The 27,577-nt window shown below is 44.1% G+C and overlaps 1 pseudogene; it reads left to right on the forward strand.

Annotated features, from left to right (window-relative positions):
* Positions 1-24,160: 24,160 nt before the first annotated feature.
* LOC116899895 lies at positions 24,161-24,278 on the forward strand (annotated as a pseudogene).
* The last annotated feature ends 3,299 nt before the right edge of the window (positions 24,279-27,577 follow it).

Raw genomic sequence — 27,577 nt, forward strand, 5'->3', positions numbered from 1 at the left:
AGAGGAACATAAATTTGGAAAGGTGGCAAAGTTGGGAAAGAGATTTGATAGGAGGTCCTAGGGAGAACTTAGAGGGGAGAATAAAAACAGGAAGCATGATCATGACACACTGTGTAGGCATAGGGAATTTTCAAAGGATAAATTTTAAACGTAGTATTTTGTTCTCTGCTATCTCCCCACTCACGCCAATATCAGCTACCTCACGATCTGCACAGAAAGTCCAAACACCTTTGCATCATTGTTATCCATGACTCAAAACTACTGATATTTCTTAAGTTTTAATTCATGTCCCAGAAACTCTGCTAAGAACTCTGAGTGCACTACCTTACCTGATCCTAGCAGCCTCCACTGGCAGTTATGGAAACGTAGTTTCTGTCATAAAGTAAACCCACATCCGGAGATGCCAGCTCACGATCACAAAGACAGAGAACAGCAGGGTCAGGACTTGAACTCTCTCCTCTTAACCACACACTGCCCTCCATCCATGAGATAATAGCTTTGTGCTCCTCCTGGGTCTGCTCTCACAGAAGGAAAACTTCTCAGAATAAAACAAGACAAAGATGTGTTCTAGCCAGGGCTGTAAACTGTGAGGGCATTGCCTCAGAGATCCATGCTGGAATTCAAAAATAGCCTAAGACTAGAGAGAGGGCAGTGTGAAATTACCCACAGTCTGGCTATACAGGAAACCATCCAGTGCCCGTGCCCTTCCTCCTAACACATGAAGAACTACAAAAGAATTTTAAAGAACTTCACTGTGAAGTCTGTGACGATGAATGTCTGTGGGTTGCAAACCTCTCAACATGTAAACTCTTCAAGAGTAGGGGTGCCACCCTGGGTTTGTAACACACACACACACACACACACACACACACACACACACACACACACACACAATCTTTTAATGAGTGAAAGGTAAAAAGAGCACAGCAGTCAATCCATCCAAACCCAAAGGAAACTTAGAAACATAGCGCTTCAGCCTAAAGCAGTTATCCCCGTCAAAGCACAATGTGCCTGTCTGGGGCTGTCCAAGAAAGAAGCCCTAAGACGAGTCTGCGTACAAACAGTTATGCCAGGAATGTCTCTCCAAGGTCAGTAATAAGGAAAAAATTAAGATAAGAGGAGAAAAGATGGTACCTGCGAGGGTTTTGTCAACTTGCCACCATCTAAAATCATCTGGAAGAGAATCTCAGTAAGGGACAGTCTAGGGCAGGTTCGCCTGCGATCATGTCTCAGGGAGATTCTCTTGACTCTATTAATTGATACGGGGAGACCCAGCCCATGAGTGGGTAGCACCATGCCCCAGGTTTGGGTCCTGAATTGTAAGTAAACCCAGTTGTAGGAATGCACGCATCCATTCTCTGAGTTCCCAAGGTGGGTGTGGCTAGCTAGCTCTCTCAAGTGTCTTCCACGACATCCCTGTACTGACGGAATTGTAAGCAAAATAAACTCTTTCCTGTTTTAATGCTGCGTGTGACAGGGTATTTTCTCCCAGCCACAGGAGTGCAACTAGGGCACTCACCAGCAAGTGAACTGGGTGGGCACAGGCTGGGGCTCCCGTGCGAAGCGCTGCTCAGAATGGCCAGGAAACGGAAGTCCAGGTTATCTGCCATTACTCCCCATGCAGCATTCCTGTGCTAGAGGTTATTTCTGAGAGCGCTCACTCCCCTGAAAGTCTGGGTCCGCATAAACAAGGCGAAACAGAGTTCTGTGACTTGGAAGAAAGCGCTTCAGAGGGACTTCCCACGTGGGCTTGGTGGACGATACACGGGGCAGCCGTTGTGAAATCAAGTGGGCTGACAAGGCCTCGTGCCTCACTTAGACTTAGCAGGTCTGAGGCCGTTCTCTAACTCCTGTCTCCTGTGGTCTATGACTCCAGGGTAGAGCTGCAAAGCTGAGGACAGTAAATATCTGAGAGTTCAACCCAGAAACCATTGGGCACTTCTCAGTTGGTGGGAGCGAGGTTCAGGAACCAAACAGACATGGTTATCTGTATTCCTCCACAAAGGTCGCTGTCTTCGTTACTTTTCTCATTGCTGTGACAAAAAAAAAAAAAAAAAAAAAAGTGGCGGAAACACTTTCATGTGAGAAGGACATGAATTGCAGAGGCGAGGGGTAGACTCAGCTCAGCCCATAACAGTATTTCTCTCCTCAGATGAAGGTTCGCCAAGCTGAGAAACTGTTCTCTGGAGAATGTCAAGTTCCAGAGCTAACATGCCAAAGCTGGGCAGCTGGGTCGGTGGCTAAGCATCCTCACTGTGCAAGCATGAGTGTCTGAGCCTGACCTAACGCAACTACAGTTGAGAAATGTGTATGAATATTAGAGCCTGATGTCTGCCTGCCTGCCAGCCTGCCACTGCAGGATATAGAAGATGGGTGTTCAGTGGGAGAAAAACGGAGCTGTAGAAACAGCCCGGGGTTTGAAAGGTCAAGGATTATTTCCCATGTGTTCTCGGTACCCAGGCGTGAGCTACCTTCCAGGAACATGGTGAACTATTCAGTCACCGTGCTGGCACATAAGAGTTAGGAGAGGTTGATGGTATATTCATCTCCTGGTATCTCATCTCCTGCCACACCACTGCTCACAAGAACCCACTCACGGACGCAGGAAGCCAGCATCTGGAAGCTTGCAATATGGGTCAACAGCCAAGAGAAACAAACACCAGTCAAGTAAAAGTGCCTCTTCTCTTACATCCTGGCCTCTGCTTACCCTGGCCCTAACCCTAGAAAGCCAGTAGCTGGAGACAGAAGGACGAAATTATTGGGGTCATGGGGCAGACCACCGACGTCAGAAATAAACCAAAAGCAATTTTATTCTCCATGGGGAAAATGCTTCTAATCCGTTAGGGTCAGTCTCAGGAGCTGACACAAGGACCTTGGAAGGGCATGAGGAGGACATGAGCAGTGCCCTTTGGAAGCATGAACCCAGGAGCAGATATTCAGGGGATAATAGAGGAATTCGTAAATCGAGGGTTAGCTCCCTCATGCCCGTGGTGTAGCAGATAGCAGGATGTTGGTACAGGCTCAAGGCCACTCTGAAGGCCTCTGTTTAAGTCACCCTTTGTGGTGCTCACACAGCCAGGTGGTTTTACTGCAACTGCCAACAGTGAACAAGCAGTAAGATGAGGACAGCAGGCCCAGTGCCTGGAGTTACTCTGAGCTCTTCAGAAATGAAAGAATAGCATTCAAAAAGACCACACAGCTCCTTCCTGGACCCGAGGTCTGGCCTCATCTGCGAGCAGAAGCTCAGAGCTGGATGGAAAGGAGGAGATTTTATTCAGCCATATCCAAATCTGAGCTTCCTCACTCAGTTCAGTTCTGATCTCTAGCCTTTCTCATTCTTTGTTGTTGGTTATTCGGTGTTGTTGTTGTTGTTACTGTTATTGTTGTTGTTGTTGTTGTTGCTTTCAATATTTATTTGGCAGCCAATACTAGTCATACACTTTGTTGTTGCTGTTTTGCTTTTGTTGTTTGTTCTGAGATGGTTCTCCCTGGGTAGCTTCCGCTGGCCTAGAACTCAGAGATCCAACTGCTGCTGCCTCCTGAGTGCAGGAGTGTGTGTGGTTAAAGGGTTAAGGCCCTTACTACCATGTCTGGTCTTTTCTCGTTTTTTTAACTGATAAGTTATTTCTCCGCTGGTGAGAAACAGGCACTCAAGCCAGATCAGGTTATATTAGCTGCAGGTTTACTGGGAAGCTGCTCTAGGGCAAGTTCACTGCCGTCAAGGAAGGAGGCCAGGGAAGTCACCATGGAAAGGGAGCGAGGAGAAGGGGAAGAGAAAGGGAGTGGGTGCAGAGAGAGAGGAGAGAGAAAGAAGCAGAGGAAGGAGGAAAGAAACGCCTGGATTATACCGGGAAGAGCCTCTGGGGGAAGGGCAGCCCAGCGCCTGGACTGGAAAGTTCAGGGTTGGGGGCAGGGTATGCCAGGTAAGGACTGAAGGATGCTGGGAGAGCATGGAGACAAGGTCTGTTTGGGTATATAAGATATGCACCTCAGTTCCTTGTCCCAGGGTCATAAACCAAAAATTAACAGTCAAGAAAATATATATTCATAAGACAGACCTGGTCAGTGGCACACAAGTTCGAGGCCTCGGCCACAGAGTTTGAAGCCAGCCTAGACTACACTATAAGACCCGCCCCCCCCCTCTCAAAATACATTCCTAAAAGGTATGAGGATAGAGCTTCCTGGCAAAGTACCAGCCTGGCATACAAGACACTCTAGGCTCAATCCCTCAGACCACACACACGCCACAAAAAGAAATAAAGAAAATACATTTCCAGAATCCAGGATTCAATCTAGAATTAAAATTAAGTATTTTTCTCCCCCTGGTCCTTTCTTTTTTTTTTAATGTTTTAAAAATTGCCATATTGTCATACCGCAAGCTTGTGCCTGAGTTACAACCTCAATAAAGCAACGACAGTTTTATGTCTCAGAAGCAGGATGACCAAATTAACCTCTCTCAGTGGAGTTATTAATTGCACATTCTGCCCACATCTCTTCAGTGTGGCTTCCAAGGAAAGGCTTCGAGAAGCTTCCAGAGAAGAGAAGTACATGTTTATAGTCAGCCCTGCGGGAGACTTTGTGTAATTCCTGGAATGATTAAGGCGGTGTTTCTGAAACAGATGAATGTCCTAAGTCACGAAACGTTTTCGTGACGATGCATAGGACACGAATGTGCGTTGCACCTGATAGAGAAAATCTGGGGTCACCAAATAAATAAGTGTAGAGGCACCGGAATGAATTCAGACATGGATATAAGCAGGAACTTCGAGGGGGAAATGAGCTTTGATTCTTGACAAGAGAATTGTCTGTGATCTGAATGAGGCCAGCAGAGCAGAAAAGGGAGCCCAGTGTTCCGGGAACAGGAAGCCTCCCGTGGTTTCTCTCTAATCCTGAGTTGTAAAGGCAGCTTAATGGACAGAGGGGGTAACAGACAGAGTTCTGATGAATCCTGAGATTGGAGTTAAACCTTCTCTAATCTGACTCACCAGCGTTTAATCTTGTAAACAGGCATCCTTAATCAAAACTCAGAGGGCATCTCTAATCTCGTAGGTACAAAACAGATGATGATTAAGGGTCCTGGCCTGCCTGCTTCCCAGCTGCTTTCTCCCTCCCTGCTTTCTAGGCAATCACGGCTGCTTGGAAACTTCAGGAACAGAGAAACCATGTCCTGAAACTTTAGGAGCTACAGAAATGAAGGACACAATCGTGTGAAACTTCTTCATGTCGGTCTTGCACCTGTTAACTCTTTTCCCATGGTTAACGAGCATCTATTTCTCCACCACCTACTGTTTCCCATGGTCAGACAAGGCACGAACAAGGTGGATACATCTATCTTTACAGCATCCATTTGAGATTCTAATAAGGACTTTATTACTCTTCCTTGGGCAAGACAAGCCACTCTGGAAAGTAAATGTGCTTTTATGGGGTTAGTAATGCCACAGAACTTTATCCTGCCTCGAAGATGGTGAGGGATGAACTCTTGACCCATGTGACTTTTTCATAGCTGGCAAGTTTTGCACCCTTTTAAAAGACTGGGAGCTAGGAGTGCAGCCATCACCTAGCCGCAAGTGCCATGGGCAGCCACAGAAAGGCTGCCCACAGGAAGGTAGCCCTCGTGAATCCAAACAGAACTCTAGAGACAAGCAGCTCTGCCTGTGCTACAGGAGACACAAAGAAGAGTCCCTGGAGAAGACAAGGGGCATGGTGGGGTCTTTCTATGACCCCGATTCCCTGACCACATGCAGGTAACACCGGCCGTACTACCGTGTAAAGCATCTGTTTTAGAAATGCCATGAACCTTTGTTTTCTTCATTTTCACTATCCAAATTCAGGTAGAGCAATTGACCACACAACCCAAAAGGCCACAATAAGGAAAATTAGCCAATAGCCTAGAAAGCATCTGTCCGCAACTGGGGCCAAAATTAATGTTTTTATAAAATGCAGGTCTTCTGAGGCAAGAAGCTTGCTGCTGCTGTTCTCATGGTATTTTCTATGCCGGATCTTTCTAAATGTGCAAACCGAGGCACGCAGGCTCCTTCTCATTCCTCCCATTGATCCTTCTTCTTCGAGAATGAACGAATCTGAGTCATAGGATATTGGCAAGAAGACAGTTATCATTGGAGTTTAAAAGAAAAAAAGTGATATTCTGCTCACAGATTTATTCTGTCTGCCATTCTAAGATATTGGGCAAAGCTTACGGTGGCAAAAAAATAATAATCAAGTGACAAGTTCCACAATGGAAATAATACTTTCTGTTGACACTGATGCATGCAAGAACCTATGCAATTCCCAGATGGTTCATTACGTAGAGTGGAAAGCACTTCCCCCTTTTCAGCTGTTCTCTTTGAATAGATCACCTCTGTAGGCCGAAAGCCAAGGGGAGACGCCACACTCCTTCATTTGTACTTACCAACTATCGTGCAGATCCTGGGGTTCAGAGAAGGGGGTTTTAATCATAAGTCAATTGCTTCTTATTTGTGAGAACATCTTGTGCACTAAGAACATAGCAAGGCACCTTGAGTTGGATCCCTGGCACCTACACTTTCACAAGTTGTCCTCTGACCTCCAGAGGTGGGCCGTATGCATGTCTTCTCCCTTGCCCCCTGCCACAGACACATATGAAACACACACACACACATACACACACACACATACACACACACACACACACAGAAAACTCACACACACAATACACATACATACACACACAAAAAAATATACATACACACATGTACTTTTTTAATTTTAATAGATAATAGAAACACTGAATAAAGACTGACCTGGCAGGGTTGGTATAGAGCTCAGTTGGCAGAGGGCTTGCCTAGCATGCACAGAGCCCTGGGTTCAATCCCCAGCATGGCATATAACCAGATTGAATGAGAAAAAAAGAAACGAGAGTAGAAATCAAAAGGGAGGACATGACTGCCCCTAGGTTTGGTGGACGAGTTTATTACAGACATGAAGGAGAACATAGCCAGAGGTAGAAACATCTGGGATTGTCCAGAGTGAACATGACCCTGAGCTGGGTTGTGTGAGGAGAAGGAGTTGGGGAGACAGGAGAGCAAGAAGACCAAGAGGCCAGGAAGATAAAGGGTTAGAAAAAGGACCTGCATAACCAAAATGTCTGAATTACATAAGGAAGAGCCCCAGAGAGAAGCCTATCCCAGCCGCTGGGCTAGAGAGTTCAACGTAGGAGGTGGGGTTTGCCAGCCACACCCTGTAATAGGTGGGAACTCGGGGAGGCCAGGAGACTGGCAGCAAGGTCTGCTCTGATATGTTGAACAGGCACCTTCGTTAGCCTTTTGTCCAGCTTTGAGACCTAACACAGCTGTGGTAAGAAATACCCATAATCCCAGAGCACAGGATAATCAGGTCAAGGTGGACTTTGGCTACGTATAAAGTTTAAGGCCAGCCTGAGCTGCATGAGACCCTGCCATAGATAGATAGATAGATAGATAGATAGATAGATAGATAGATAGATAGATAGATAGATAGATAGATAGATAGATGATAGATAGCTTAACAAACACAAAAGACTCCAGCGTTCAGTCCCTCTGTCATGACTACCAGAAGGATCACTCAGAAAAAAGCACTTGATTGACTATGCTGTAGCCAATCCAGTTGAGGGGAGGAATGGACGCCATGGGTGTGAAGACCCTTGATCTCAGCAGAGAGCAGAGACTGTCCCATGCTGCTTTATTTCCCACATTCATTCTAGAGCAGTGAAGGGAGAGAGAGGAGGGAAGACAGGGTGCAAAGACCATGGCCCCTTCCCACCTCTGCTAACCTGGAGCCCAATACTCTACTTTCAAAACTCTACAAAACTCTGTGTGTCCCCTCTACAAAACTCTGTGTGTCTCCCTCTACAAAACTCTGTGTGTCTCCCTCTGCAAAACTCTGTGTCTCCCTCTGCAAAACTCTGTGGCTTATAGATAGTCCCTTTTCTTTCTAAAAGAAAAAAAAATACTTTGCAGTATTGGAGACACAAAAGAGGAAGGAAATAGTACCACCCACATATGTTTTTATGCCCTGTCAATCCCAAAGATGGGAGGAGAAAGATCACCACCAGCCCAAATCATCATGGCCAAGTTAATTTTTTTCTTTTCTTTTATTGGATATTTTCTTTATTTATATTTCAAATGTTATCCCTTTCCTGGTTTCCCCTCCAGAAACCCCCCATCCCATCTTCCCACCCCGTACCTCCATGAGGGTGCTCCCCCCTCCCACTCTCTCCTTCCTCCCAACCCTGGCATTCTCCTACACCGGGGCATCGAGCTTTCATAGGACCAAGGGCCTCTTTTCCACTGATGTCCAACAAGGCCATCCTCTGCTAAATATGCAGCTATGGGTCCCTCCATGTGTATTCTTTGGTTCATGGTTTAGTCCCTGGGAGCTCTGGGAGCTCTGGTTGGTTGATATTGTTGTTCTTCCTATGGGGTAGCAAACCCCTTCAGCTCCTTCAATCCTTTCTCTAACTCCTCCATTGGAGACCCAGTTCTCAGTCCAATGGTTGACTGCAATCATTTACCTCTCTATTTGTCAGGTTCTGGAAAAGCCTCTCAGGAGACAGTTATATAAGGCTCCTGTCAGCATGCACCTCTTGGCATCCACAATAGTGAATGGGTTTGGTGACTACCTGTGGGATGGAATGACCAAATTAATTAAAGCAAGCTTTTTTATTCATGTATACGGGTTGCCTCCTCCTCAAAGAGGGATTCAGGAGTCAGCTCTGGATGTGAAGAAGACAAGGCTTTTATAGCTCAAAGATAAAGGGTTTCCAATTGGGGGATTTGGCGGGCAAATTAGGCAGGTCACAGGAACAGAATCATAACAATAGATAGTCAAAGCAAGGTAGTCAGAGGAGGTCATAGAACCTTTTGAAAAAATGGTAGGGTTGCAAGATGGTCTTAAGATCCTTTGAAACAAAGACATGGTTGCCACTTCCTGGGATGTGTGGTGCAGAACCATTTGTAGTCGGGGTTGCAGATGGAACATGGTTGGAAAACAGAGGTTTAGTCAGGAATGGGCCCAATCCGTCTTTACCGTAAGATGGCTTTTAAGCCCAAAATGGAGGCAGGCTGGTTCTTCATTCCCTGTCATCTGGCTTGAAAAGAATTACTAGCCAATCACATTCCAGCCTCTTTCCCCATCTCAAAATCTCCTAAGGATTTCCATACACTTCTACTCTACAGAAGCCAACAGCAGCAGACGTACCCCAAACATCTTTATGGCTGCATTGTATGATGGTCAGCCCCCATGTACAATTCTTTCATTTTCATCCTTACACATATTTTGTGTGTTCCTGATTATTGCATATTCTCCTACAAGCTGCCTTCTCAAACAGTATTATATCTTTGTGGTTCTTTCATTAATGTATTTCACTCGCTGTCACTGTCAGCTGCACAGTATGCCACAGTGTGAAACGCTAGCTTAAGTTACTCCATTTCACTACTGATGGGCACAGAGGTTCTTCCTAAGTCTTCGCTACATGAGCCATTTGGGTCTGGTGTTTACGGGAAATGCTTCCAGGTAGCGTTTAGAGGAGCGGGTGTTCTAAGAAATGGCACACTCAATGAATCTTCAATGGGAACAGCACTAAGTATGGCAAATGGATCTCCAAGTGGCTGTGCCAGTAGACAGACCTGTGTCCCACACAGTGGCAGCCAGAGTTTTACATCCTTGTCAGCAGTGAACGCTGTCAGATTTCACCATTTCTGCCAATAAGGTAGATATGAACTCTCCTGGTTTCATTTCCTAACTTCCAGTGGGATTGAGCATCCTTTTGAATTCCCAACAGCTGTCTGTGATATTCCGCTCTCTTTCTTTCTGCTGCACTCTCTTTGCTTTTCCCCTTCCTCACTGGTATGTAGAGTTACAGTGGAGAGTGGATAGATAGTAATCCTCTATTGATTGCACGCTTTGTCTGTGTTTGTTCTTATGACATGCTGCTTTTATGCCAAATTAATTAGCAACATATCACTTGCTACTATAGTATACACCATCTTTACAATCATCTGTAAAATGGGTACAATAACACTAACACCTACACAGCCAAGAAGCAAGTCCTACTCAGAAGACCCAAAGGTACTTAGGACACCTACTGACTTCACTGATGTGATTGTCACCACCACCATGTTACAAGAGGCAGGGCTTCTCACATGAGTAGTCAGCTTCCCACTCCTCTCTGTCACCTATCCTACCCCACCTCTCCCTCGCTGATCATACACTCTGTCATACACCAGTTTGGTGGTGTGGATGATGTCCTCAGTTTCTCTCCATCCATTGGCACATTTATTCTCCAGGAAACTTCAAGCCCCACTATACATCTCCGTGAGGATGCTGATCTTGATTCTTCTTTCATCTACATTCCCCTCGACACTACCACTCTGGTTGTTAGAGAAGTCTAAAGGAGAGTGATGCTGGTGGCTTCTTACTGCTGAAGTAAGCCATGAATTAGGTGCCTCCAAATGACAGAGACTTATTCTCATAGTTCTGGAGCCTTAAAGTCAAAAGGCAAGGTGTCAGCTGAGCCACATTCCCTCTGAAATCTGTAGAAAATCCCTACCTGGTACCTTTCCAGCTACTGGTGATCTGCTGGCAATCTTTGGACCTTGGCTTGTAGCTGCATCGCCCCAATTCCCCATCTTCCCACAGTGTCCTCTCTATGTCCCAACATAGATGGTTTTGTAGACACCACTATCTTCCAGAATGACTTCATCTTAACCAATTACATAAATGCCCCTGTCTGCAAATCAGGTCACAGTCTGAGTTCTTGTGAGTTAGGACTTGATACTTCAGAGGGTAGAAAATATAACTTTGACAAGATGTTGGGGCTTTAATCCAATTTCTAATTTCCACTCAAACATCTTATTCACCGAATGCTGGAACACTGCCTTTATGTAGCTCCAATACTCCTGCAGCCAGTGGCTCTAATGTGGATATCCTGTACAGCAGGTTACCATAAACCTCAACTACTAACCAGTCCCCCTTAGGGGAGTCTGAAGAATGAAGGTGTAAGACTGACTCGGTGCATTGGCACTACTGTGGTAGTCAAAGGCCACGCTTTGGGAAACCCTAGCCTAGACAGGAGTGTTAAATGTCCATCCTAAAGAAAGGGCAATTAGTGGAGCTGCCAACATCAACCCTTGGCACCCAGGTAGCTGCTTACAAACCCACAGGTCTTGAAAGAAGATGTTTATGGAGGTCTAGAGTCTGCTTGATAAATGCCTAAAAGGTTAAATTAATTTTGCTTCATGATTTAAAAATGCTTTTTGTAGAGCATTATAGAATTTAATGGACTCCAATTGCTGATTAGAGTTTAATTGTACCTTTGGTTTCCATAAGCTGCATGCCCACCTCAAGACCAACAGAGGGCACTGCAGGAATCTAGCCGTGGTGATGAAGCTTGGAAGCAGAGGCTGCCTTTTTATTTAAGGGGAGGAGGAGGAGGAGGAGGAGGAGGAAGAGGAGGAGGAGGAGGAAGAGGAGGAGAAGAAGAAGAGGAGAAGAAGAAGAAGAAGAAGAAGAAGAAGAAGAAGAAGAAGAAGAAGAAGAAGAAGAAGAAGAAGAAGAAGAAGAAGAAGAAAGAAGAAGAAGAAGAAAGAAGAAGAAAGGAAAATCCGAACAGTAGTTGTTTGCTACAAGCCTGTTACTTACCAGACACTCCTCCTCAAGGCCTTATCCATGTATTATCCTGGACAAAACAGACAAAATCCATTACCAGTGATGCTTTTATTCTCCTAGAGGAGAAACAACCAAAAAGCAAGATACATTGACAAAATTCATGTCAATTCATGATAGTAGGTATTTCAGTTTCATCCTAAATACCTGGACAGGTCATCCAGCCATGGTAGAAAGTCAACAAGCAAGCACTTGACCAAATGTTGGCTAGACTTTGAGAAACAAGGTAGGAAAATGGAGTAGGGATATAAGGTGGGGCACAATCTCAGATGAGACAACCAAGCACAGCCTCATGAAGTATAACTGAAGTACATCTCTGAAGCCATGTGTGTACATCTGGGAAGGAAGGAAGCCACTGGAAAGTCTATACAGAGACCCCAGACAGGAGCATGCTCAATGTGATCAAAGAATGGCATGGGGTGTGGTTGGAACTGGGAAATGGATAGAAAGCAGGAGAGAGAAAGGCTGGAGAACGGACACATGGTCACATTGAGAAGGCCAGATGACACTGTGGGGAACTCAGAGTTTTATCTGATGTGGGATGGGGGCTTGGGTTTATTTCAAATCCTGTGTTGAGAAAACATTGAATGAGAATAAAGACAATAGCAGAAAGATATTTTTAAAAATCCAAACATGTTTGAGGGTGACTTCGATCAAAATATACAATATACGAAACTAAAGACATCATGAGGATCAAGGCACTGGGTACATCTGGAACTTTGGAGCAAGAGGATGTGCTTACGCATGGGAAGTTAGATACAATCGAGTGGGAGGTGGTTAGGGTTATAGATGGGTAAGGAGGTGAGGGACCTGGAAACGTAATGAGTGGCTGGTGGATGCAAAATGGCTTAGTCGCCTTCAACAACTGAGGTCCTGAAGAAGTTACAGGACATCTCAAAAGCTGCACATCACATCTGGCAATGAGGGAAATGCAAATCAAAACAACTTTGAGATTTCATCTTTCTGGTGTCAGAATGCAAAAGTCAACAAAACAACTGACCAAAAAGAAAAAAACTTTATAGAGGATGGGGAAGTCAGGAAACCTTCATACACTGTTGTCTGAGATTTCAAACTGGTGCAGGCACTATGGAAATCAATGTGGAGAATTCTCAAAAAGCTACAATAAATCTATCACATGACCCACGTACAGCTCGCCTTGATAAATGCCCAAAGGACTTGATATCCCACTTAACAGACACCTGCTCAGTCCTGTTCCTTGTGGTTCTATTCGCAACACATAGGAAATGGAGACAACTTAGATTGTCCTTCAACTGAGGAATGGATAATAACATATGGCATTTAGATACAGACATAGAGATATAGAAATAGATACATAGATACACACTTTGGAATACTATTCCTATATAAAGAAAAAGGGAATCATGGGCTCTTCAGATAAACCTGTAAACCTGGGAAAGACCATAGTGAGTGAGGTTATCAGACCCAGAAAACCAAATGTTGCTTGTTCTCTCTCATCCATGTGTCCTAACTTTAAATCCCCAGATGTAAGCACATGACCTGGAATAACTGCAGAAATGAGAAAAGTTTAAAAAAAAAAAAAACCAACCCTGAGATTGGGAGTGCAGGGGTCAGGGTTTAACAGAGTACCCATACTTTGAAGGAGTAAGCCAGAAAAATGGTGGGGGACTTAAATTAGTAAGAGGGAGGTGAACACAGAAGAAGGTAATGATGACTGAAGACGTCGGGAGGAATCACACTATTGTCCAGCTGCTTAAAATTACATATAGCATACGAGTCTTTATACATACGCATGCATAATTTAAATGAAACTTCCTTATCTCTGCTGGCAATGCTCCCTGCAAGAGGCATAGATCATCTTAAAACAACCAAAAATAGAAACAAACGACGACAACAACAAATAGCCCTCAACACTGTAGAATGCCACTGTTGCCCCCTCGGATGCCCCTGGAGGTTGGAGGGTTAGACCCTGTTGCTGAAGAGGCCATGCACTTCAGACACAGAGCCTGTCGGACCCAAGCCGGATCAGACCTGAAAGCCTCCTGTGGTACCAGGAGGCTTTATGCAAGCTACCAAGGGAGGGAACCAACCTAGCTATGGCGCCTAGGAATGGAAACGATGACCAGCGTAGCATTATATCCCTAAGGCTGCAATAACAACACACAGACCTTGGTGGTAATCAACAGCGCCATGATGGGATTTAAGGGCCACTCAATAAGAGAGACCTACTCTAGTATCTGGAGCTAGCGAAGTCATGAGTCTCGGAGGAAAACCTACAACTGCCACTTTACTTAAACCAGCATAATCCCTATATATGTTTAGATAGATAGATAGATAGATAGATAGATAGATAGATAGATAGATAGATAGATAGATAGCAGTTTTATTCATACAAAAAGCTAGAATTTATGTAAAAATTACTACTATCACTGACCCTTAAGAAACAAAGTTAGCTTATAAAGACGACGTAGAGACTAAGAGTACACATTGTGCTCTGCCAGGAGCCGAAGGCACAAGGCTCAATAATCATTGCTAATTCACTTAATCACCACACAAGAACTGCAAGTTAAACATTAATGACCCCACTTTAAACAGTAATTGGGTATCAAGTTCAATAACCTTCTTACGGATATACACATTAAAAAAAACAGTGGAAGAGAAAAAGACGTTCAGCAAACCTATGAACGATTTCTTTCCCACTTTGTCATGCCGCATCACGAAAGGTAGTTGGCCTTCTCTGCATCACCTCACTGCATCACAAAAGGGGCTGACTCTTTGAGCGTGGACGTCTCAAGGAGGCAGCAGGCAATGGCAGAGTAGGCTCTCTCTAGAGGTGAGAGGGCTTACGTGAAGATGTCAGGCTGCTCTTTAGGAACCAGAACGCAGCCTATAACATTCTCACGGCTGTGTTGCCCGTCTGTAAAATCAGTTTGATATGCAGCCATTAGACCTATTACAATGACAATTTCAGATGGTTCAAACTAATACCTTCCAACCATGGATTTTATGTGGAGTAAAACATACATTAAAGCATGTATACCTGTAGACATGGAGATGGTAAAGATTTTGTGCACAGTAATGATACAAGCATCTTTATACCTAAAGAAGTCCTTAGCTAGAAGGAAGCTCTTCAGCTATGGAAAAATGAGTGAGAAGCAGGCTTCTGGACACAGAATTGTCACACGTAAATATAAAGCTGGCTTAATCACCTTAACAATGGCCAGCTTCCCGTGATGGAAGAGATTCATCAAAGTCTGGCTGTAAAGGAGAGATAGAGGGACAGTGGATGGGGCAGATTCATATACAATAAAAGCTAAAGCTTGCTAATATTCAGAAGGTACGATATTACGAAACATTTTAGATTTCAGATTTTCCCAACAAGGGATGTGCAACTAGATAAGTCTTTGCAAATTTAAACTCTCTGGAATCTGAACTGTTTCTCGTCGCAAGCATTTCGGTAAAATGTGTTCAACTTGTACATGACAGAGAGCCGGTAGTTAAGGGATATCTTTCCCTCTCCTTCATGGTTCCACTTCTCCATATTCAAGGAAGGCTGAGCTGTCCGACTTCTCCTCTTTATAACGTTTGCTCCGGTTTACCGTCTCCCTCCTAATAAACAAATACAGAAGTAACTCTGACTCAGGACAACAGCGCTAAGATTCAAACTCGAATCCTAATCTACTCCTAAGACGCTGTTATCAGATTCAGTATTCTTTTGTTTCATTTTTCTAAGAGTAGACCACAAGAATTTATAATAGGGAAAGAAATTGTTTTCCTAGGAGATAAGATTAGAAAGAAACAGTTCACCTTCGAGAGGGAGTTGGAACGCCTCACTCCATCTTACGTGCAGGTGACAGAATTGAAATGATGTGGGGGAAGATGGATGTTTATGCTTGGATGGTTTCCCTTGGGTCAAAGGCTACAGTAGAGTCTAGAGGGAAAAAACTATCCCATAATATTATAATAAAAGCAAGTTTTTTCTTCTTTCCTTTAAAAGGCATAGTCTAAGTGAAACATCTGCCCGAGAATGCATATTTTTAAATTACAGTAAGGAAAAGACTCATTTACCCAAAATTAATGACAACCAGGGGTCATTAAAAATTCCTTGCTAGCTTCCCAGAGGCTTTCTTAAGAATCCTGACTTGTGGCCTCCTTGCTCAGTGACCTTAGGCAGGCTGTCCAAGTCCCCAGTGTAACTATGTCATTCATAAATGGAGATTGGGAAACACTGACTTCATAGGGTCGTTACTAAGATTAAATAAGATAATATATATCAAGCAGTGAACACAGTACCAGGACAAACCTTGAAAATTAAAAGAAAAAAAAGCAAGCTTAACTATCTATGTATATGTGTAAGCTCAGAAATGAAGTCATGGGGAGAGCTTCTTGTCTGAAGGATGTGGTGGCTTGAATAAGAAATGTCCCCATCGTCTCAGACATTTGAACATTTGGTCCCAGTTGGTGGCATTGCCTGGGGAGGCTTGGGTGGTAAAGGCTTGCTCGAAGAAGTATGCCACTGCGGACAGGCCTGCCTGCTTGTAGTTTGCTCTTCCTGCTTCACGCTTGTCATTCAGGATGTGAGCTCTCAAAGTCCTGTTCCTGCTGCCGTGGCTGACGCTTACCACCATGCTTCCCTACCACTGTAGGCCCAAAACACTCTTCCTACTGTAAGTTGTCTGGTCATGGTGTTTTACCACAGCAACAGAAAAGTAGCATCAACAGGAAAAAAAATCAGGTTTTCAGATAGTAAATCCCAAAACTACTACTTCTCTACAAAGTTGGTACCACAGCTGGATGTTATCAAAATGTTTCTCCTCTGCTGCCATTTTCCTAGATGTTTTCAAAATGTATTTGTTCCCCAAAGAGGAAATCATACGAATGAGAAATTTAAAAAACATTTTTTTTCCTGGTACCATGAGTCCATGTGTAAAGCACTGAAATGCAGGACAGGGGATTCTAGTAGCTGAAAATGGTAGAGGGGACAGTTCCCACTCTCAGAAGACCACCAAGTCAAGTTGAAGGGTTAGGGGAATTGGGTGACCAAAGGCCAGCCTTCAGTTATGTATTACAGAAGACGCAAGGTGCCTGCTCCTCTTGTCTACAGCAGACATCAAATCTAAGTGGTTTTCTCCTTGATGAGTGAGGGAAATAAAACTGGAGCTGGGGGTTTTTCAAACACATCAGGATGAAAGAAAGGAGAGTACCAACAACTGACTCAGAGATAGAGCTCACCTCTAAAAACTACCTACGGAAAGACTCAGGAAATGGGTAGCTTTCAAAATATCACAGTGGTGCCTGACTCGTACAAAGACAGCAAGGTAGACAGGCTGAAAGGAACCAAAGAAGAGATCGAAATTAGAAAACAAATGAAAATTCAAACTTGAAGTTTAAAATAGTATGGCTGCTGTGTAGAGCCAGGCGATAGGCACCGGCAAGGGCTGGAGGAGACGCAGATTAATAGCAAGAAGGAAGAGCTGCAGGGAACAGGTGTCACCATGACAACCCCAATATGTCTCATGAAGGTGAAATCGCAGAAACTCTTAAAGTGGGTGGGAAGGCAAACGAGGCAAGATAGGCATAGTCTCCAGACCGGGTGGTGAAAACTGCCTAAAAATGGCATGCTCCTGTGCCAGCTCATACCTGTAAATCTCAGCATTTGGGCCATGGAGGCAGGAGCAGGCTAGCCTAGGCTACAGCACGGGGCGCAAAACAATATCAAAGTAATTATTTAAATGTTTGAGAGCTCAGAAACCCAAAGGCATGTAAGCAGAAGGATTCACTCCGGTATGGACCATAGAATAAGTAAATAAACATAAGTAAAACGGTAAACAGAATATTTTATATATTTACGACTTAGAGATACTTAGATACAGATTTGATTTTACCTCAAATGAGTTACTATGAAGGGACAAAGACAAGGTGACCAAATTACCACCACCACCACCACCACTACCACCACCACCCCAGGCCCCCACCCCCAGATTCACCCCACCCCCGGTGAATAGTATAGACTTCTAAAAAGAAAATACAGGAGCCTAGAAATTATTATGCAAACAGCAGGGGAAAAAAAAACCAAAGGTCTTATCTCTCATAGAAACCCTCGCTGGAAAAAACTAACCTAAAGGTAACTGTCATTTTGGCAGACGAAACTAGATCACAATCCCAAGAAAATTGTTTTAGAAAATAAATACTACACAAGAACATAAAACCATACCACAGGTGAATTTAGTCTTAACGATTATCATTAAGAATCCAGACCCACTGTAGGAGGATTGGTGGACGTTTCAGTAGTTTTATAACAACAGAGTCTAGTGTACCGGAAGCAGATGTGTGTACTAAGTGTAACGTTTACAGAAGACAAGAACAAATGGTTATGTTTATGATTCTCCTTCCTCAATAACTACGCGGAAGGGTAGCTTAATGAAGGTATCTTCACACTTCAGTGTAGTGGCTTCAGGGACAGCAGGAGAGGTGTCCCAGAACCTAAGAAAATGTGACCATAGAGAATAGCTCAGAATCAGAAGTGTGACCGTGAAATGGGTGCCAGGCCCCGCCCCAGCCCCGCCCCTGCCCCACCCTGCAGGAATGGTGGCCCTGTCCACTGTGGGTGTCACAGCTCAAAGCATCATGTCTTCCTAGAAGCAAGGTACCCACACCTCACACTGGGCTTTTAATTTGGCAACCTGTGGCCACATAAACTATTGAAACGTACTACCCTGCATTTCCACTTCCATTTCTCACACTGAAGTCTATTTTACTGAGACAAATAAAAATAAATACTATAAGTAAAATATGGATTATATTTTATAATTTTGACCTAATGAGTACATGTAAGAAATTTTTAATTAATTTGATGTTTAAAGGATTAAATTTATGACTTAAACATGAAAACCATTAAGATAACTAAGATTAATCAGAAAGATAATCTGGGAAATTAAACTTTGATTTTATATATAAGGTTAACTTCATTCCCATAATATATAAAGGTATATGGAAACTTCATTTCAATAGTATATAAAATATTATAAATAAAAAAGAAAGACATGGTACTTCCATATAAAGGCGGGTTAAGGACTTGAAGGGAAAACTGGTAAGCACAGATTCAGGAAAAAAATGTATTTGAGTAAGAATGAACGAAATTAAAATGATGAGACGCTTTTTTCTAACACCAAATTATAAAATCTTCAGATCTCATAGTACTAAGAAATCGCAAAGACACTCTGCAATAGGAATGTCCACTCCATAAGAGCAATTCCGCAATAAAATTTAAAAGTACACCCGCTCCTTGGCCCAGCCAAGCCCCTTCCAAGAACCCACTCTTGGACATATGTATGTCACACCCACAGAACAGCTACAAGAAGGTACAAAAATGAGAGAAAACTGGAAGCAGCCTGCCAGGCAAACGGGAGGCTTACAGAAATAACTGCCAACCTCCAAATTGTCTTTCTCTTTATCCAACGGTGCGTCTTTATACTTCTTCTGTAACATTAAGCATACTGTATTATATATGCAAAAGCATAGATCAAATTACGTTGTTCTACATGCACACTGGTGCCCTCTGATAGATGGAACTGCCTTGTAAGGAGGAACACGATATTCTGTTCCATAGTGGACTCTCCAGAGCCTTGCTGAGAACTTAGGAACTGCCGCTAGTAAAGTGGTAAAGTGTGTGTGTGTGTGTGTGTGTGTGTGTGTGTGTGTGTGTGTGTGTGTGTGTGTGTGTGTGTGTGTGTGTGTGTGTGTGTGTGTGTGTGTGTGTGTGTGTGTGTGTGTGTGTGTGTGTGTGTGTGCGTGTGTGTGTGTGTGTGGTGTGTGTGTGTGTGTGTGTGTGTGTGCGTGTGCGTGTGTATTCCGTCAAGAACAGTGTAGAAATCCTTCTCTACTGCAGTAACTACTGAGTGCCAAAACTGGCATTGGGCTCAAAGGTGAACAAGCTATCCTCTGCTGTCATGAAAAAGACAGGAAGGAAAAAGCACACAAATAACTGTAAAGTCTGAAATGGCAGTGCACATAATCTCAGGAAGACAAAACAGAAAATTACTGGCAGAGGTCTCCTTTTGTTATATTGGTCAGAAAATACACCACCATGGCAACCTTGGAGCTGATTTCAAAGAAGTCATAGACAACAGTGCTGGAGAGAAGCATCCTAAGTCCAGGAACAGCTGTACAAACATCTTGATTCAAGAAAGGCTTGACTGATTGCATTTTCAAAAATGATCCTGGTGCAATGGGAGATCAGTATAGCCTTAGGTTGGAGAGCTATGCAGAGGTGCACACCAGCCTTTGTGAATTTAGATTTATTGGAAGTATAACAAAAAGCCACCAACACCTTAAAAGTGTGATGTCCTTAATGGTGTAGAGACTATGACCGCTTATAAGCACTGGGTAGAAAGTGGAACCTTGACCAATAAGCAGAGAACTGGGAGACATCCATGAGGTTCTGTCACCGCCCAGGTGAGGGAAGGGCTATGATCAGGATAAGCAGGCAGAAGAGGCAGAGAAAGAAGTGGGGTCAGGATACAGAGTCTAACACAGTTGCTGGAGGCCAGAGAGAAAGGTTTTATGAAAAAGGGGAAAATGAAGACTGACTCTTAGGTTCTGGGTTGAACAACTTCAACAAATAGCGCTGCCTATTTAGACGAATCACATGAGGATGTGAGTGATTTGTTGAGGCAGATCTGTCAATCGACAATGTCGTTCAGAACAATTGCCTGAGTTAGAGGTCAGTGCCGGAGTCTTCAGTCACAGTGATAACGAGTAAAAAAGGCATAAAGAGAATAGAAGATGATGCTGGACGCGAAGGGATGCTAACTCTTATGGGGAAGACTGGGAGCTCAGGAGAAATGGAAACAAAGCAGCGAGCTAAGGATCAGTGGCCTGATAATTATCAGCCAAGAGGTTCAAGAAGTGAAGGGCAGCCCTACCAAACCCTGCTAAACGGGGAAGAGGATGAAAGAAATGCAAACTCTGCTAAGGCTCTGTGAACTGCTGGGGATCCCTAGAATGTACGTGCCACTCAGAGAGACTGGGGTGGGGGTAGGGGGGCCAAAAGGAAGTGGGTTAGAGAAAAATCTCATTAAAGATGTAGAAATGATATAGCTAGCAACCTTTGAGAAATCTGGAACCGAGAATAACAGAACCCTATGTAGGAACTTAAGGCAGACATGGAATGGAAAAAGATGACTGTGCTTGTTGCGTTGTGATTGGTTGGAGTAATGACAGTGGCAACCAAAACACCAATAGGAAGCAAGGTTAAGGGGCGGAGCCCATCCTCTGAGTGAAGGCTCTCCCGGGACTTCCCCACCACGCACAACTTGCATGCGTTCATGTTTCAGTTGAAAGTGTTCTTTGAAGAGTTTCCTGGTCATAGTGGGTGTCTATATAAGGCTTTAGGGCATCCAATGATTCAATTATTCTCTGGTATAGCCAACTATTCATATCGACATGTAGGTACAAAGGAAACAGAGACTCGAATTTCACCAGACTTGTATGCGGGAGATGAGGGAGAAGAACCCTGGAAAGCACGTGAGGGGCGGCCAATAAGAACATGGTAGGAAGCACTTAGTATCGTACACACGAGCAAGAGGTGAAAGAAAACGTAATAAGATTTGCTGAGGTCAAAGAGCACAACGGATTTCCATTTTATCACTATGTGTTACATTTACACCGTACATTTTCTATGATAGGCATATTTCATTTCTAAGTATGATTATATTTTAACAGTATCTAGTATAAAAGGAAAGCAGCCATATACTTAAATCAAGTTAAAATTGAGAGAGTAAAATTGAACACCCAATTTAATGGATTGCTCTGTTTAAAACCACTGACTAAAATATATTAAATATTCAAATGTCTTGAAATATGGATATATTTAACAGTTTAATGAACAAAATAGAGAATAAATATAAAAACTTTATATTCAAACTGTGTTTTGAAAAATTAAAGTCATGTCGGTCATAATTAGATATTTCTGGACTCATTCTGAAATTCAGTAAGTATAGTTTAGAATCCTGCATTTATCTTCTCTCCTTTGAGTCATGCTTCAAGTTAAACAAACAGACGTGAAGAACATTTTTCCCTATACAAGAATTCCAATCAATTCAGAAAAAGTGTTGACTTAAAAAAAAAATCTTGCCACTCCCCGTGAAAGAATGGCAATAGTTAACAGTGATCATAACTGGCAAATCTTAAAATAAATAGACAATCCCGATCACATCAGACCCAACAGCCATTTTAAGAGTGGGAATACATAAAAATCATGCCTAATGGCATGATACAATATTGAATATGCAATACTGACTGTGAAATATTTTTGACCCTTATGAAAAATAAACCAAAATTTAATAAAGCTTCTAGACTCAGTACCAGTATATAAGAACTAGAAAGCATAAGTTGGGAGGATGTGTTAGTGCACTCCCATAATCCCGGCACAGAAGAGACTGAGGCAAGAGGATGGTGAGTTCAAGACCAAGCTGTAATATATAGCAAGACCCTGTCTCATACACATGTATACACACACACACACACGCGCGCACACACACGCACACACACAAAGCTATAAATACAAACAAGACAAATAACACCACCGGATAAAACCAGGTTCAGGATGTAGGAAATTAAAGAAGAAAAAACATCATATCAAACAGATAAATGGTGTTGTGGTTTGAGTGAGAATGGCTCTCATGGGGTTGAGTGCTCAGTCCACTGTTGATGGGAGATGTTTTGAGAAGGATTAGGAGGTGTGGCCTTGTTGGAGAGGGTGTGTCATGGTTTGTGGGTTTCCACATTTCCAGCACCCCTGGTGTTGTGGATCAGATGGGAGCCCTCAGCTTCTGCTCCGTCACCATGCTGGTCATGGGTTCCTCATGGAGCTGCTGCCAAGCTCCCCACCATGATAGTCACAGCCTCTCTAGCCCTCTGGACCTTTGAGCCCCAAACTAAATGCTTTCTATTATAAATTCCCTGAGTCATGGTGATCTGTCGAGGCAATGCAGAAGTAACCAAGACAAATGGAAGAGAGAGAGAGAGGAGAAACTGCTAAGACTTCGTAAGACCCTGAGACAGGTCACCATCAAGACTCAACCTTTCTTTTTTTTTTAATTAATTGTAAAAATAAATACTTTTAAAAGTAAAGGGTCTATAAATCAAACTTAATTAGCAACTTTTGGAGGTCTTAACTGGAATGAATGTGCTGTGTTTAATAAGATCAAGAAATCTAAACATAGACAACTGCCATGTTTAAAATAAGAATGTTATTGGGTATGGCAATAATATTCCAAGTGGGTCGTTTTGAAGCCCGTGTTTGTAGTTCCGTACTGAACTATTCACAGATGAGGGATTAGTGAAACTGCACGTGGACTGACTGAACACAATTGGCAGATAGCTGCCCAGTGTGTGTGTGGGGGGGGGTTGATAGCATCATCGTGTGTCCTATTATTGCATGTTATTTTAGATATATTTGAAAATGCAGTTTAATAAAAACAAGCAAACAAAACCAAGTGAAAAAGACAGTGTGGCATTAAAACCTAAGACTTGAGACCCGGGGCACCTATAGTGCTTTCAGAGGCTAAATCAACCTTCAACTTCAGATTACACACACTGCTCTAAATGTCACCACGTTGTCACTCTCCTGAACTGACATTCTCTGCTCCAAGATCTATAATAAACTGAGCCACCCAGCTACCTGCAGGGGCTTCCTGTCTCTGTCATTTGGAAGAGAAAAGAACATGTGGCTAGAATCATTCAAGTATCTACCAAGCTTCAGCCTTTCAGCAGGTGACTACGAGGGCATTAAAATTTACAGCCCATTACTTCCTAGCAAACCATTCAACCAGCAGATTCACCTGGGTTCCTTAAGCCAGACGATCAGGGAAACACAAGGAGCAAGCAGTGGTGTGCAGCCGAATGCACAAATATTGATGACCACATCCCACCAGGCAATGAGATTTAGTGCCCAATCTGAAACCATACCATGTAGATTCCAGGCAGCATGGGGCAGCCAGAAGAGCCTCTAGGAGATGCTGAAGCCTTCCCTCTGTCTCATTTCAGAGACAGCCAAACAGGAGAGGCATGGAGCTGTCAAACTACATCAGTTCTTCTGTGTCATCCTTTCTCTCTCCTATATACCCTTGGATCTTAACAGAACTACCATGGCTTTATGCATGCATATGAACACACACGCACGCACGCATGCACGCACACACATGTGTGTGCACTTCCATTTGCTTCAACACCAGCAGATCTGAGCATGTGTTCTTGATTCCAGTGGTACTCACCTCCCTTTGGAACCTATGCTATATGCCCCATTCTGTAAGTCCCACCTCACACCCACAGACCCAGGAAACTCACTCACTTGGGCCAGGGATCAGCCCCCATGCATTAGCCAAACAATTCTGAATAAAAAGAAAAGGAAAGTTATGCGTTCTGTGGAATTCAATGAGGCTAGAGGAAACACTGTGATTCCTTTTAACTCTTGAAGGCCTGGCATGGAATAGAGTAAGATATTCTAATTCAACCCAGGGTAGGGGCGGAACCATTGAGAAACCAAAGAAAGAGGAGAGAGGCTGTATCTACACTGTGTTCTCATCTATGAACATCTGAATGATTAGTAGCCTAACACTCCCTGAAAAATGAGACCCGGAGATGACCACCAGTCTGGCGTCAGGCAGGCCTGGGCAGCCTTCCAGGATGGAGAGAGAGCTGGAGACTACAAGAACCCTACCTGGGATGCCAGGCCCTGGGAGGGAGGGAGCCAGAGACAGATAATTCTCCCATGGAGCCACTAGGGTGAGCCCAAGCCAGGAGCGAGCCTGAGAGGACCACCAGTTTGGTGCTGTACAACCTTTGGGGGACAGACCACACCTAAGATGACCCCTGCCAGACACCATAATGCACTAGGGGGCATAGCACTCCTGAGATGACCCCAGACACCAGGTACCACTAAGAGGAGCAAGTAAGTGGTGGAGAAATGGAAGAAAAAGAGAAACAGAAGGATGGGGCACAATGAGGAGACACAGAACTGTGGACTGGAGGGTAGAGGGGAACTGATGTGAGTAGCCTGTGATGCCACCTGGGACCATTGTGGGGTCCTGGTCTGTGCAGCCCCTGGGGACCATGTGTGGATCCATAGCCCTGCAGTAGCAGTGTCTGTTACCACCAAAGGCCAGGCAGACATCCCTGGTCTGGGCTGCCATCCAGGGACATGTTGATGTCTGAGGGCTATGCAGAACTGGCTTCACCCCTCGCCTGGGCACCATGGGAGAACTGGCCGTGGGGATGTGAGAGCAGGAGAGCTGCCTCTTGTCCGCTGAGCAGTGGCACAGATGAGGGAGAGACACCCTCCTCCCCTCTCTCATCCCTCACCATCTGTGGCAGGTGGGAGAGCTGGCCTCGGGGTCACGAGAGTGGGAGAACAGGCCCTGTCCCTCACAGGCTGCAACACGCAGGGAACTGGGCTGGTTGACCAGTTCAGACACCTCTCAGGCCCAGATGCAGGGTTTTGAATTGGTTCACCCTGACATCTACCCCATCAGTGAACTGCTGGAGTCTATGAAGAGGTTGGTCCTACAGATCCAAATCCACAGGATCTCCATGACAGAGGGCAAGAGAGAAATCCCAGCGAGGTTCCAGGACTGAAGAGTAGTGATAGTCAGAGGCCTCGAAGCTGACCCATGAACCATTGCAACGAACATTTGCAAGCAAAGAAGTGTGGACAAAAGGGTTTGCTGTGGGACACACTATGACACACTACAGCTCCCACAATGAGATTTTTTTTCTATTAGGAAGGGGAGATTGCAAGGGTGGAGGTGGGTGTGAGGGGAGGGGAAGATGAGTGGGATCGGGGTGAACGATGTGAAATTCACAAAGAACCAATCAAAGTTTAAGAAAAGAAAATGAAAGATGTAACCAATGTGATTAAGGGTGACGAGGTAAGGGTGGGGTCAGAAATGAGGGCTAGGTGACTGCCTCACCACACTCCTCCTCTGCTGAGCCTATATGCCAGCAATTGTGCATTAAACAATTCCAGTGTCTGCTTCTCCGAAATATACCAAAGGATGGTGAGACTCGGAGGGAGAGCATTGGGGGAGTTCTCCAAAGGATCCGGAGTACTGTAAGCACAGCATGGCATGCGAGAGAGAAGGGGTAAAGACACTCCTGCAGAGTCCACATTCTCTCATGTACCTTCTTTACGTCTAGAGAGAAGAGGAAGGGTCTCTAGAGAAAGATAAAAAGCACGTTCAAAGACTGGATCCGTAACACGCATCTCAGCTCCAATTGTGAGGTGAGTCCTCACTTGTTTTGAATCCAAACCAAGTGTTCCTTGCACAGAGCTCTGTGTTTTCTAACTCCTGCTGAGAAGGGCATGGGAGGGTTCACATCTCCAAGGAAAAGACGTCAAGGAGAAGGAGGCTTCCTAAGTAGGAATGTGTCACTAATGCCACCATGTTCCCAGAATACATTTTATTTTTTGCAAAAATTCAAACGCCCAGGGTTTTTCTTTTACTTTTATTTTTATTAGGTCATAAAAACGAGTGAGATAATGATTCACACTAAAAAGAATTATTTTCAGGTTTTAAGCGATCACCATGTTTCAAACTCTTTTCGTATTATCTTAATTACGGTGAGACTGCAGAGTATTTACAAATGTAGAGGAAAGTCACCCAGATGATAATATTTCAAACACTCCCTACATTCTATTTAATTTAATAAACCCACAAGCCATCCTTTGCAGAAATAACTGCCTTAAGCTTAAAAGAAAAGAGTTTTCCGTTTAAAAGTAGTGAAGTTCAACATTTTCAAAGTGGGTTGTTTTATTACAGTGTCTATGGTAAGAGGAAAACTACTAATGGAAGAGATTCGAGGACAGCGACCCCTCCTGACCATGTTCAATGTGCACGTGCATCTGTCTGTCTGTCTGTCTGTCTGTCTGTGTCAGAGAACAACTCTTGCAGGAGTCTGCTCTTTCCACAGTCACGGGGGTCCTGGGGAGAGAGCCCAGGTCCATGCTCTCTGGTAGCTGCCTTTCCTGGTGAGCTGTCCCTACTCCCTCTCATACTTGCTGCTCCTTTCCCCTCTAGTTTGGCCATTTTATCGAAGGCCTTTATTATTTGGATTATCTGCGAAGGACTGGACTTGTTTTTGTGGAAACAAAGACAAACAGAAAGAGAAGAGGCACAGCGGCAGTGTATGCAGCCCTGGTTATTGCAAAGGAGTCAGTCACCATCACTTGAGTTCTGCACTGACTCAAGGACAAGCACAGGCATGGGGTAGGCTGTCGGGTGGGGACACGAGGAGTCCTGCACTTACTTTTGTTGGAGGCCAACACCAGGGGAAGCTGGAGGCATCCCACTGGCTACAAACTGGGCCTCTGTGGACATAGAGCTTTCTCTGACTGGCCCAGAATTGGAAATGGGAGTAAATTCCCTAATTATTACAAAATAGTTATTTAGTTATTTTACGTATGGGAGTACACTGCCGTTCTCTTCAGACACATGGTTGTAAGCCATCATGTGGTTGCTGAGATTTGAACTCATGATCTCTGGAAGAGCACTCAGTGCTCTTAATGACTGAGCTATCTCCAGGAAAAAAAAAATCAATCCCCATTTTTTGTACTCAGAGGAAGGCACTTACCTCTGTGGTCATAGGGCTCCAAACCCAGGGGACACGTCACACCACTCCACTCGTGTAAGGGCCACAGAGACAACATGAAAACACTGAAGCTGACAGATACAAGTTAAAGACAGTTGCAAGCCACTACACGCAGGTTGTCTTCACTAGCGAGGGTAGCAAGGGAAACAAAGTCCACCAGCTCTAAGAAAAGAGGAGAACAGAGCTGGACTGAGAGAGTCCTGTTACTGCAGAGGTGCCCCAGCACTGACGCAAAACCACTGTGAGCACCAAACAAAAATGCTGTCCAGGG

Source organism: Rattus rattus, chromosome 4 (genome assembly GCF_011064425.1).
Source record: "Rattus rattus isolate New Zealand chromosome 4, Rrattus_CSIRO_v1, whole genome shotgun sequence".
NCBI classification, from domain to species: domain Eukaryota; kingdom Metazoa; phylum Chordata; class Mammalia; order Rodentia; family Muridae; genus Rattus; species Rattus rattus.